This window comes from Cornus florida, unplaced genomic scaffold (assembly GCF_030987335.1).
Source record: "Cornus florida cultivar Cherokee Brave unplaced genomic scaffold, ASM3098733v1 CherokeeBrave_3.0.0_Hap2_Chr11, whole genome shotgun sequence".
NCBI lineage: Eukaryota > Viridiplantae > Streptophyta > Magnoliopsida > Cornales > Cornaceae > Cornus > Cornus florida.
Window position 1 is genome coordinate 71,234,342 of NW_026775581.1, and position 8,145 is coordinate 71,242,486.

General features: G+C 35.1%; 1 pseudogene; it reads right to left on the bottom strand.

The window, feature by feature from the left end:
* Positions 1-218: 218 nt before the first annotated feature.
* Positions 219-317, bottom strand: LOC132287422 (small nucleolar RNA R71; annotated as a pseudogene).
* Between the last annotated feature and the right edge of the window lie 7,828 nt (positions 318-8,145).

The window sequence follows — 8,145 nt, forward strand, 5'->3', positions numbered from 1 at the left end:
TACAAGCATTTGGATGAGTTTCTTGAAATACGTTCCACCGTAAAATATACGGACATGCCGGAAGAGATTTTAAGACTCAAACTTTTTCCATTCACCTTAAACGATAAGGCAAAGTATTGGTTTAACAATCTTAGGCCTTTTTCAATCACTTCTTGGGCAAAAATGCAACAAGAATTCTTGAAGAAGTACTATCCGGTTTCTAAGACCAATGCCATGAGAACCTCAATTCGAGAATTTTCACATGGGGATGGAGAAACGTTCCATGAGGCATGGGAACGCTTCAATGAATTGCGTAGGAAGTGTTCACATCATGACATGCCCAAATGGCAATTAGTTCAATACTTCTTTGAGAGCTTATTAGACAACTATAAGGGTATGGTTGATGCTTCCATGGGTGGCTCATACATTGATAGGCATGAGGATGACGTATGGCGTCTCTATGAGAGCATGAGTGAAAATTCTTTACATAGAACACTATCATCCAAGAATGGTAGAAATTCACAAGGTATGAAGAGTGTTGGCTTACATCAAGTCGACCATTCAAATGAAATAGCTGCCGAAATAAAGTCTTTATCTCAAAGGTTTGATCAATTTTTGATTAACCAAAACTCGGCGAACCAAGTATCTTCCTTCCCTAACCATTCTCATCGTGCATCAAATGAAACATGTATGACTTATTCTAGTGTTCTTCATTCTACTTCTCATTGTCCTCACGGACAAGTGCAAAATGAACCTAATGAACAATCAATTCAACTTTTGTGAACCAAGGGAACAATCCTTATGGGACTCACTATAATCCAAGTTGGAGGAATCATCCGAATTTCTCTTGGAAAAACCAAGGAGATGGCTCAAACCCTTCCCAAGGCGGTTTTCAAGGGAAGTACATTCCACCTCTACTTCAAAACCAAGGATCCCAAGGTTATAGGCCTTATCAATCACAAGGGAATCAATTTGCTAATTCTCATTTTCCCAACCAATCTTATTCCCAAGGTAATACTAGAAGTCCCGCCGTTGAAGAGAGAGTTTTGAATGCTTTGGGCAATTTAGAGGCTAACACTCAATTACTTCATTCTCACTCTCAATCTATTGCGAAGCTAGAAACCCAAGTAGGGCAAATAGCAAGCACTCTCAATGCAAGAGAGAAGGGAAAGATGCCTATTAATGCCCGACCTAAGCAACAATATGTTGTGGAAACCCATTCCTTATTGGAAGGCCACACCATTGAACATGTTAATGTGGTGACTACCTTACGGTGTGGTAGGATTGTGGACAATCAAGTTGGAATGTCTAATGAAGAAAGTGAACCGGTGCAACCTCAAGTTGTCACCCGTCCCGTTTCACATCCCATTCCTCCTTCATTACATATACATGACCTTGTAAATGAGAAAGTTTTGAAAGATGTGTTTGAAAAAGAAATTTTGAAAAATGATGTTGAAAAGGTTTTGTTAAAAAATGATTTGAAAACTTCTTGTGTTAAAGATAGTTCAAAAGAAAATTTTGAAAAAGTGTTTGAACCAAAAATTCCATTTCCGGATGCCTTAAAAGGATCCATTTCAAAAGACAAGCAAAAGGCAAAAACCAATGAAATTATGGAAATGTTTAGGCAAGTGAAAGTTAATCTTCCACTATTTGATGCAATCAAGCAAATTCTGGCTTATGCCAAATTCTTGAAAGACTTGTGCACCTAAAAGCAGAAGAACAAGAGCCAAGCACCAAGAAAAGTGGTTTTGACCGAGCAAGTAAGCTCAATTTTGCAACATAACACTCTTCCAAAGTTTAAGGACCCCGGTTCACCCACTACATTATGCATTATTGGTGATCATATCATTAATCGGGCGCTTCTTAACTTAGGAGCAAGTGTTAACCTTCTTCCATACTCAGTTTATGTCAAATGGGGCCTAGGTGAATTGAAACCGACGTTGGTAGTTTTGTAACTTACCGACCGATCCATTAAGAAGCCTAGGGGTATAATTGAGGATGTTTTGATTAAGATTGACAAATTCTTCTTCCCGGTTGATTTCATTGTCATAGACACGGAACCGGTCCCTAATCCTAAGAGCCAAATTCTTATTATCCTTGGCCATCCTTTCTTGGCAACCGCTAATACCAACATCAATTGTAGGACGAGGATAATGAAGATCTCATTTGGCCACATAAAGGTGAAGTTAATAGAGTACTTCAGGTGGTTGTTTCTATGTTGGCACTAATTTTATTTCATGGTACAGCAAGAAGCAAAATTGCATATCTTTATCATCTTATGAGGCTGAATACATTGCTGCTGAAAATTGTTGCACACAATTACTTTGGATGAAACAGATACTTCTGGATTATGGAGTTGATCAACATACTATTACTATCTTTTGTGATAATACTAGTACAATTAATATTTCAAAGAATCCAGTTTTGCATTCTGGGACTAAGCATATTGACATTCAACATCACTTTCTTAGGGAACTTGTTAAACAAAATGTCGTGTTTTTGGAAAAAGTGTATACTAATCAAAATTTGGCTGATATTCTTACTAAACCATTAGATGCTCTTAAGTTTTCTCATTTTAGGAAATCTATTGGTGTCTATTAGCTTGATTAGATGCATTGCAAGGATATAGTCTAGAAATAATTTTCAAGCATATCTTGTAATACCCCTAGTTTTCAAAAGGATATAATTAGAATTTAAATTTTTATTTCTTGTGCATTTTTAAGTGCTTACGTGGATACGTATTTATATGGTTTCATGTTTATATTTTAATTGACTTAATTGTTAATTGATTATTTGGTTAAGTGCTTGTGTGTTTAAATTGATTTAAATAGTAATACTTGATTTACTTGTCTATGTGTTATGTGTATTGTGTGCTTCAATGATTTGAATGTATTTTATTTTTATTTTATTTTTATATTTTTAAAAGGATAGATTTGGGTAGTAGTAATGAACCACTCACTTGGGTCTTATGGACTACTCGGATAGGAGAATAATGGGTACAGTTAATACTCATGGATGGTTATACATATATATATGGGTATATATGTATATAAGGTTAATCTGGGTTAATCTAATTAATATAATTTTAGGGTTTTATATAAATATGAAATCACGTAGGATTAAGGTAGTCGACTTATTTTATTTTATTTTTTTATATTTTATTTTCGTTTCTTTTTCTTTTCTGTTTCCTCTTAGAGTTAGAATTAGGTTTTCATTAAGCTTATATAAATATAACATTATGTCTACTTAGGGTTTAAAAACACAAACCCTATTCACGAATAGTGAGGGTTGAGAGAAAACAAAGAGAACGAGTTAGGGTTTCGCCAAGAACAAGGGCTGAACCAAGGAAGGGTATTGGACACTTGCTTGTGGGTTGAATCAGGAGCAATAAAGGAGTTAAGAACAGTCTCAGATTGCCGGAAAAATTAGGAAGACGACGTTAGGGTTTCAATTCGAAACCTAGAGGTAAGTTTTATTTCTAGCTCTTTTCCTTTGATTTGTGTTCTGTGCATGCCTAAATAATCCCCAGGATTAAATTGGACTTTAAAACTATTGTTGTATGTATGTAATTCAAACTTTAAACTTTATATGATGTGTTGATTAATTGAAATTTAATTGTTGATCAAAGTGTTTCGTATTCTGTTTAATTGTTGTTAATGTTTCATACTATGTTTTAAAAAGTTTCTGGGATAGTTTTGGGACATGGACGGTCCTCTAGGGACCTAAATGAAACCTTATAGAGGGTTTTAAACATTGTCGGAGATAAAGACAACGACATGAAATAGGGACAGAGCCAACTCCAAAGGGGTTGGAGCCGACTCCCTAAGTATTTTTGCCCACGGCTTTCTGTGAGAAAGAGAGCCGACTCCAGGGATTGAGGGAGCCGGCTCCCTAAGTCACAAAGCCGGCTCCCAGGGTAGGGGAGCCAGCTCCCATTGGCTGAGAGCTGGCTCTCAACTTTTGAGAGCAAGCTCTCATGCTTAAAGGGTTACTAGAACTTAATTTTAGCACGGTTTTGATATTTTTGAGATTTCAGGACTGTCTTGGGTTGGTAAATGGGATTCTAAATTATTTTCATGACATATTAGGATCCTATGATGCATAATATTTGTCTATATGCTATTGAATTGAACAGTATGGAAGTTTAAATAAGTTTGCATACTGTTAGTGGACATGGAGGATTAAATTGCTTAATATTATTTCAGCGATTTAAAAAACTATGACATGATTTCTAAATCTGGAATTAGATGTATAATATGATCTTATATAGAGAAAATTTTTATTATGCGTAAGCTTCGGATTTTTAATCGATGAAATATTTATGTCTGTTTATCAATTATTTGATTTGTGAATTGTATGCACCGGTATGGGACGGTGGCATACTAGGGACGGATTAGTTCAAAACACTAAATCCTACCTATTCTGAAATAAGTTGGATTAACTATAAAAGTTAAGTCCTACTTATATATATGTATATGCACCGGTACGGGACGGTGGCATATTAGGGATGGATTAGTTTAAAACACTAAGACCTACCTATTCTAAAATAAGTGGTGGATTAACTATAAAAGTTAAGTCCTTCTCATATTTATGTCAGGTCAATAAACAGTTGAATGGCATACCTTGCTTTTGATAAATTATTTATATATATACTTATGGTACCGTGATATGAGTTTGAGTCTCAGGATCATAGTTAGGGTACGTATATCGCCTAGGATGGATAACTGGACATAGTAGTTATTTCCTGGTAGGTCTAGGTATACATGCCCACGTGATGTGCGATTTACATGTTACCTTCTATTCAGGTTGAAACAGAACTATAGGCTAGTGAGTGTCCTATAGTGTATATTTATATATATATGGACTATTTAGCTATTGTTGGAGTTATCTAGGATGTATCTGCGTATCGGGTTTCTACTTGAACTGTAATAGAGTAGAACTTATTTATGGGCCTGACCCACCATCATTTTTCAAGTATTCGTCAGGAATAGGGATTGTTCGTGCTGAGCAGGGATCATCTACTTCACTCTTCCGGATTATTTACCTAGGAGTTCATTAATGTTTTAGTTTTTTGATATAGACAATTATTGCTGTCATTTGTTTAGTTTTGATTTTTCAGGGGTCCACAGTGTATGGATTCCCGAGTTGTACGAGTTGGAGGATTATTTGTATCAGAAGAATTTATTTATAAGAGTTTATTCTGAAGATTTCATTAATGGATTATCGTTTTAGTTTCTTTCAGCAAATTTTATTTATTCCTATTTATCATATTTGTATTATTCTGTGTTCGATTATTGCCATTTGTTTTGATATCCTTGGGTATTCGGGCGTGGGCCTAGCCAATCCGCATTCGAAAATTCGGGAGTATCACATATCTTGAGTGTCTAGATTATGTTTTTGGGAAGTTAAGCATGTCATATTGATTGAATATGTTGAATACAAGGAGTTTCATGACACATGGATTATAAGTGTAAAACATATTATAGCTATAAATTGATGAAATTGGTTTTGCTTACTTATTTCGTATAGTAAATGAATCATTGATAGTACATTTACTTGAGATATCATTATTTTGGTCAAAAATAATGTTGATATGATTGATCATTGTCATGGAATTTAAACTTAATTTATGTATTTTAGACCAAAAGAGTGAAAAGAAAAGAAAATTGAAAAACAGCTAGGAATGAAAAGTTTTTTTAAAAAAAAAGAAAGAAAAATATTTGTTGTTTTGAAAAAGGTGAGATGGAAAAGGCTACCTTGACTAGAAACAAATGGGAATAAGGAAAAGAGCTAGCTGCTCATAAGTGTGAAAACTGCCAATATGCAAAAAGAAAAATGGAGCACAAAGAGAGAAAATAAAATTAAATTAAATTAAATTAAATTAACTTTTGCACATGTTGATTGTTTGATTTCTAAGAATATGTGATATCATTGATTTATTATCTGAAATCTGAATAATTGATAGATCATATGTTTTTGGATCTTGGTGGTGATTTTACTACACTTACTAAGTTTATGGAACTTAAAAGAATTGATCTTGGTTATTTCTGTCAATACATATAATGTTATGGAGTCTACCTTCTCATTTGTTTCTATTTACAAGATTTATATGGTTGGTTGCTTCCTAATTTTATGATATTTCTTCCTTGAGACTCTTGTTAATTTGTGACAAAAAAGGGGAAGAGAGTTGAAAGTTTTCTCATTCAGGGGGAGAGATACTTTTTGCATTGAGGGGGAGAACCATTGATCATTGCATTTACATTACATTGATATTCAGGCATTAAATTTTTCTATGCTTGTTTTATTTTCTTGATTAAGTTTCACGGGTAGTTGTGTTTGAGCTAATGTACAGATTATGTGTTGCTACATATGTTGAAGCTTCCTGAGATTCAAGAAAAAAAAATCCGCGATTTATTATCTTTAACAATCATTGTAATTTACTTTCCTGCTTTGGTAGATTGCTGAATTGTTTTTAGGGTTTTGTCAGAAAATTGCCAAAGGGGGAGATTGTGAGATATATATTTTGTAATTAGCTAATTTCGTTATCAAAACAAGTCCGATCGAGTTGTTATTTTTCGATTTACAATTTCAAGTTTGAAGATCAGATGCGAATTTGAAGAAGTACAAGTGTTCATAATATACCACACTTCGAGATGATGAGAACAATACTCTAAGTAGTTTATAAACTCTATATAAACCTTGTCATACACATAGGTTTATTTTATGGCTTTAGGGAAAATCAATTCTATATTTTAAGAAAGCCTTTTTTTGTGACGACACTAGATCTTTCAACCCAGTATGTCTAGTGATGACCCGAAACATATCCAAAATGTAAAAGCCAAAAATGAACAAGTCTATGGAGATGTATGTCATTCCTAAGACACGAGAGTGGTCTTCCAAGGAGTCCCGTGACTCAACGGAAGTGAGACCGAGGTTAGGGTTTCAAAACCCTCCAAAGAATGGGCCAAGGGCAAAATGATCATTCCAAACTGAAATGGGTGCCACTGTGCACACCATTAGAAAGACAACAAAAAATTAATGAAGTTAGACTCAAGAATCACTTGATTCGGAGTCCGGACGGAGAAGATGTAGAGATAGAACGAAACGACGTCCTCCGATTAGGAGATACCACAACCCTAGAAAGAGGGTCAAAGGCGCAAGTCATTGAGGAAGGGTCGGTCTACTGATAGCCCTGGGTCGTTCTGACTTACAAGGTCGGTCGTTCTGACATGGTCAAGCGTTCCGACCTTCATGGTCAGGCGTTCTGACCTATATGGTCAAGCATTCAAACTTACATAGTCAGGCATACTGACCTTCGTGGTCAGGCGTTCTGACCTACATGGTCAAGCATTCAAACTTACATAGTCAGGAGTTCTGACCTTCATAATCAGGCGTTCTGACTGCCAAACGACGAAATAGAAAGCAATAATCAGCCAAACAACGAAACAGAAAGCAACAATCAACCGAACGACGAAACAGAATGCAATAATCAGTCGAACGATGAAACAGGAAGCAACAATCAGCTGAACGATGAAACAAAAAGCAGCAAAAGCTACTGCTGTAATACATGGTGAAGTATTTGGTCCAACCTAAGGCTATACATGCATTTCAATGATCCGCAACAAGTTTATAAACAAACTATGAAAGTAAATTGGCATACATGTCATATAAATGTCTTTGGCCCTTGGCCTCATGTCATACACATAAAATGAATATCAAAAGGTGTGCTTCGGCACACATTACATACCCGAAATTGAAAAATGACATGTTAAACCAAACATTACATAACAACTTCAAAAGAGAAGATGAACATGCTAACACTTGCATGTGAACAAAAATACAGTTAAAAGAACTTCAATTCTACATATCACCCAAGGCAATTGCAAATCCCCAAATCTTGAATCATGTGCCTGAAAAATGACCCCGATAACTTTGAGCTGAGTAACATAAAGCTACTCGTAGGAGATGAGCATGTATAGACCTAGCATTTTACAATAATATCACCTTAAGGTGAAACATGTTAAAGGGGCTCATGCCACCTAACATCTATGTCAAGGTGAGATTCAAGGATCATCCTAAGTTAGATAATTATAAATCAACATGAATCATGATATATATTTGAAACGAATCAAAGTTGGGATAATCCAAAGCACACGACAAGTTTAT